Genomic DNA, 6,592 nt, shown 5'->3' with positions numbered 1-6,592 from the left:
GAATCAAACAAGCTGTGCCTGAGAACAAAAACTAAAATTACAGCTATAAATTTAGCTCATAAATAAAATTTTATGTTTTGTAGTTTTTATATGAGTTTAAGATTCATGGTTATATCATTAATTTTATGATTATAGTAATTATACGAAATTAAAGCCGATTATTTTAAGATTTGTGATGTTTTTAAAGATATTTATTAATTATAGTAATTACATGAATTTTAAAGCAGATTAAGTTTGTATTTTATGGTTATTTATATTGAATTTTATGATTTATGGTAATTATACGAAATCAAAGTAGATTATTTTAAGATTTGTGATCTTTTTAGTGAATTTTATATTTTATAGTAATATCATGAATTTTAAACAGATTAATTTTATGTTTAGTAGTTATTTATAATGAATTTTAATTGATGTAATTATATTGTTTATTTTTTATTCATAGAATAAATTTTCAATATAAAAATCCGTTAGTTAAAGTCCAAATCATATCCCTCAATATAAAATGACCGAAGAATATGAAAGTGTACAGGATGTAAGACAAGGCACGATCCCAATTGAGGATCTAAAGAAAGAAGGTGTAGCAGCGAGTGACATAGCAAAGTTGGTTGAAGCAGGATATCATTCGGTGGAAGCACTTGCTTTTACACCAAAGAAGCAGATAATGAATATAAAAGGACTGTCCGAAGCAAAAGCAGATAAACTCCTTAAAGAAGCAGCCAAGCTTGTTCCGATGGGTTTCACATCCGCGGTTTTATACCATCAAAAGAGAGAGAATACGGTTTATATAACAACGGGATCAAGTGAGCTAGATAAGCTTCTTAATGGAGGAATTGAGTGTGGAAGCATTACTGAGATATTTGGAGAATTTAGAACTGGAAAAAGTCAAATATGCCACACATTAGCAGTTACATGCCAATTAGGCTTAGAAAACGGTGGAGGTGCAGGAAAATGTTTATTTATCGATACAGAAGGAACCTTTAGAACAGAAAGACTGGTTGCAATAGCACAAAGATACAATCTAGACCCACAAGAGGTTCTTGAAAATGTAGCTTGTGCAAGAGCATACAATTCAGACCATCAATCACAACTTTTGATACAGGCAGCAGCCATGATGAGTGAAACACGATATTCATTAATGATAGTTGATTCTGCGATGGCTCTATATCGAACTGATTTTTCAGGAAGAGGAGAACTTGGTGCTAGACAAATTCATTTGGCAAGATTCTTACGAATGTTACTTAGACTTGCAGATGAATTCGGAATCGCCGTTGTTATTACGAATCAAGTCGTTGCTCAAGTGGATGGCGCTTCTGCTATGTTTGCTGCTGACCCTAAAAAACCGGTTGGTGGAAATATCATGGCACACGCAAGTACAACACGACTTTATTTGAGAAAAGGACGCGGGGAAAATAGAATTTGTAAAATTTACGATTCTCCTTGTTTACCTGAATCTGAAGCTATATTTTCTATTACAGAAACTGGTATTGCTGATCCTTCAGAATGATTAAAAAGAATAATAACTATAAATTTTATACTTTTAACTGTTTTTATACTGAAAATATAAAATATATTGAAAAAACTTGAATATTTAAATGTCGGGTTCTTTAAAATTAATTTTATTGATACCCTTGAATATATAGAAAATTTTTTTTGTACTTTTCATTGTTTTTCTTAACTGTGAGCTATAAATATGTTGAAATAAAATTGAATTATTTAATATAGTATTTTAACTCAAAGTCAAAAAGCAAAACTAGTAACGTATTTATTCCATAGGATTGAGAAGAACCCTTGAGCTAATAGGTCTTTAAAAGACAGGAGGTATGAAGATAATGTAAGAAAATAGTATCGATTCGAAATTTTCACGGGAAATCAACCAATTTAAGTTCGAAGAAAAAATCCGATATTTCGATGCCGAAATATACCCATAAATGTAAATTGTTTATACTTTTAATTGTTATCCTAGATGATATTATAAAATATATTAAAAAACAAAGAAAATATTTAATATAGAATTTTAAAATTTACTTTTTATGGATGACTTTTAATACAAAAATATCTTTTTTTTCTACCTTTCATGTTTTTTATAGTTGAATCATGAAATATAATGAAAAAAAGTGATATATTTTTTCCTTTCATCGTTTTTTTATAGATGATAGCATATAATATATTGGAAAAATAATAATATATTTCTACATTATTGTAATATTTTTTTTATGTGTACCTCGTAATATAAAATAATAATTTTTTTTCATTGTTATCTTAGGCGACAGTATAAAATATTTTAAAACAAATTCATCATATCATAACATTATTAAAATTCTAGAAACTAAGTTTTACCTGTTATTTGACAGATAGACGTAAAATTATTCAAAATTTATTTAATTAATTTCTAAAATAAATTTTTTTTATGATATTTAAGAAAAAATGCTATAAAAATCCAATCGATTTTTTAAAGGGTTTTAAACTAAGAAAAAGTCTGTTTTGATAGGTAAAGATTCAGATTATCACAAAATTACATCGATTCTAAAAAAATTCCGAAAGCATGTTGTTCTCTTCATTGATATGTCTTTTCACATCAAAATATCTATTTGCTACAAAAATTAAATCAATATTTTATCATTACACGCGTTATTTTTTCAAATATTATTCAACTTAAAAAATAATTATACAACGAGATCGTTATAGCAAATTTCAAGCCCTTTTGTCAATAGTACTTCCATTTGTTAAAAATTCTAAATTTTATTCCTCTAAAAGAGAATTCCGCTGTATTTAGATTTTATTTTTTTCATTATAAAATTATATTATGAAGTTATAATGCACTAAACATATTAAAAACATCATAATTTCTTTACTTGTCTTAATTTTTTTCGAATATAGTTTTATGTATTAAAAATGTTTTTTTCGTTATTTTTAAAACTAAAATTTTGTTCAAACTAATATGTTAAGCCTTCTAAATCCCAGATGAACTAGAAGTATAATTAAAGCTCACAAACATCGCAAGAAAATTGAACGCATATAATTTGATAGAAGAAGAACAGTCGACGAAGATAAATCAAGCAAAGCTGTTATAAAATGCATTAATGAATTTTGCAATATTCCTTAAGTTTTGTTTACATCACAGTAGATGAAAACTAATAAAAAATGCACAACGCATAGTTTATCATTTGTACAAAGTTTGTAGGATTTTATTTAAAACAGGTTGAATAAAATTACAAATTATTTTTAAACCGCATTTAAGTATTTTTTACGTGTAAAAATGTGTTTTTGGTCAAATATTTTGAATTTTTTTTAAGACTACAATTTTAGGGGTTTAAATTTCATATCAATTTGTAAAATAAAAATTTATATGACATAAACATTTCCAAGATTCTCAAGTGATCTAATTTATCATATTAAAACTTTCAAAGCATAAGTTTATTAACATACTGAAAATTAATCCGTCTTTAATTCGTTCAGGAAAAGACACGGGGTTTATTGCAGACTTGATTTTCCGAACTTCGCTAAAATTATTGAGAAACTGGGAAGTGAATTTATAGAAAATTAATCTAGTAAAAATCAAACAACATTATAATTAAAATATGATATAAAAATTTTCCCGATTTTACTAACTTAAGTTGTGTTTTATTGTGGTGTCTTTATCAGAAAGATTGCGCCATTAAAATATCTTTAAAATGTTTTGAATTCGTAAACTATTGTTTAATAAACATGATATATGAAATCACACATAATAATAATAAAAATTATTGATTAAAGCAAAAAGATTAAGTATATACACAAAAAGACCAAACATAGTTTTTCTAAAAATTTTAATATATTTTAATTCAAACATATAATGGTTTATCAATTAAAAGGATTCATGATTTAAATTAAATATCTAGCCCATTTAAATTAATGATCAAATTTTTTTAATTATAAAAAGCATGCGAATAAGTTCAATTGACGTGGATTTCATCTCTGTGACAATAAATTTTTATTTCCTATAGAACCATGATTTGCACTGGTTTATAGTTTTATCGATTTTATATTTATAAATAAGTTTATTTCCCTTTTTCACCAGTTTTTCATGCCGCATTTTTACTCGATTTATAAATGCAAATGAACCCTTTTAACCCATTATTATTATAAAATATATAAATAAAATTCATTTTAGCAAATAAATAATCAATTTAGACTTCAAAATCCCACATATAAACTTATTTCTTATTTTATTTATTTATTTATAACATAAATTAAACTTATTACTTTTTAAAAACAAATTTTTATCAATGAAGATCTTATGTTCAATATTATTACCTCCTGTGCGATTAATGACTTTAAATATATATTAGAAGTTTGAAGGCTTTTGCATCAAAAATATATATTATAACAAATGAATATTCTTAATAAATGAATATGTGATTGCTTCCTGGATTTATTATTGATAAAAATAAATATAGATTAAAAGTCAAATAGATTCTAAAGTTTTTCAGCATGAAAACTATCACAAAACAGATAATACTTCACCCAACACGATACGTAATTTATATAGAAGAACGCTGTATTATAAATAGAACCAATCAAAGTACACCCATATCTCTGCAGTTTACAACATTATTCTAGATAAAGATGCTCGGACTGTAAGAGTATTTAAAGCAGACCTGAATCTTATCACTTGATGCTATTTATTTACAATAAAGGTATCTAATCTATTGCGAAGACTCATATTACTCTGGTATAAAACAAGAGATCATCTATACAAAGATAAGCATAAAAAAAGATGTATTTCAAATCCATAAGATAAATGGTTTGAGAAGAGTTTTGGAAATTTAAAAGATAATTAAACTTGAATATTGACGTCCTTTACATGTACAACCCTGTTCCGAATCTATATATTATTTTTTTATCTTATTAGATGACGCTTTTCTAGCCACATAGTATATGTATAGAAAAATATAAAGATTTTGATGCTAAAAAAACATCCGGAAACGCGAGCCAGCAAATTGTTTACGAAAAAATTATCAAAATAAATGCTGTCTGACATACAAAAAACAATATGGAAAATAAAAATTGCGTAGGTATTATAATTTTTATGGAATGTGCGCAACCATCCATAGCCTATGAATGAATTTGAATTCAAGATAAAAATATGGTAGAAACAACAAGAATAATGTTTAAAGTAATAAAATACTGTAAGTTACGTGAAAATATACTACTTTATATTTATCGGATGCAAAAAAATATGTACCTTTCAAAAAAACGTGAACTATGATATCAATAAATATATGACATCCATTTAAAAAGTGAATAATAATAATTTATGTATAAAAAATGTTTGTGTAATGAATATTCTTACGCAACATTTATTTTTTAATTAAAAAGCCATATACATCAACATATTAATTCTCATCACATCCAATTTAATTATTTAATATATTTAGCTAAAAAAGACAAACTATATTTACCATTATATTCAAAGGTAAAATTATGATGCAATGAATGATAAAACAAATAAAATTGATTTAAACTATACCGGGAGCAAAAAAACATTTAAATCAATGCCAAAAACTATGAATATTTTGTAAATTTAATAAATAATTGTTGTTTCGTTTATTTTACAGCCACAACAGAGTGCCCTGATATTATAATTCGATTTGATTATTGTATATAACATTAAAAACATATCTTTATTTAAATTTTATAGTATAATTGAATTTAAAAGACATATTTTGTATGTAGACTTTCCATTTTATAGCTATTTTTACTTCTATAAATATTAATTGTAAGTAATAGACATTATTTAATTATTATTTATGCACTTTTGCATTATTAAAAAAAAGGGAATGCAAGATAAACGATTATATTATGAAAAAAAAGAAATTGGGGAGTTTTTTTTGGCGATTATGTAAAGTTTAATTATGTTTCTGAATTTAAATTCGTACAAGTCAATTTATTTTTTCTTGTGCTTTATTTATTATATACGATTCCACTATCGTTTATGATAAAAAATATATTCATTATGACTTCCGTAAATTTAATTTGTTTTTAACGAATAAAAACGCGAATAGCATTTATAATTGATTTAGTTTTATAGAGGTCAATTGCATTCCACGCAAATTTTTATTATTTCTAAATACAATATTAGATTAAGCTTAGACAGTTGAGTAAAAATACGTTATTAAATATATGTATATTATTATATTGCGGCTTTTAATACGCGCAAAAATGGAATACAATAGTAATATGTTTATATTGACTTTCAGCTAAATTTTACGTTCAGAAAGATCGAACTTAACACAGTATAAATAATTAGCGAAAATGAAAATATCTATATAAAGATGAAACCTGAAAGATATAGTAATTTAGTCTTACGAATATTTCTTATTATCTTTATTAGAATAAAGGAAAATTTATCGAGTTTATTGAAGTAAGTAAACTAGACAAGAAACTAAATTGCAGTATAAAATAAATCATGTGGGTGATTTATATATTACGAATGAAAATAATATAGATAAAATCATAAAACTGAAATTACATATAAGTAATTACTTATGTTACGGCGGTTACAAATTAATAAATGTATAAAATTTTTTGATAGGTAAATATATACGGCACC

At 24.9% G+C, this 6,592-nt stretch overlaps 1 pseudogene; it reads left to right on the top strand.

Moving 5' to 3' along the window:
- The first annotated feature begins 502 nt into the window (after positions 1 to 502).
- LOC147078763 (DNA repair protein RAD51 homolog 1 pseudogene) lies at positions 503 to 1,504 on the top strand (annotated as a pseudogene).
- The last annotated feature ends 5,088 nt before the right edge of the window (positions 1,505 to 6,592 follow it).

The sequence above is a fragment of the Rhyacophila brunnea genome, unplaced genomic scaffold (genome assembly GCF_057557595.1).
Source record: "Rhyacophila brunnea isolate RB1 unplaced genomic scaffold, BYU_Rbru_1.0 scaffold_107, whole genome shotgun sequence".
Lineage (NCBI taxonomy): Eukaryota > Metazoa > Arthropoda > Insecta > Trichoptera > Rhyacophilidae > Rhyacophila > Rhyacophila brunnea.
This window is presented reverse-complemented; position numbering and strand designations above follow the sequence as displayed.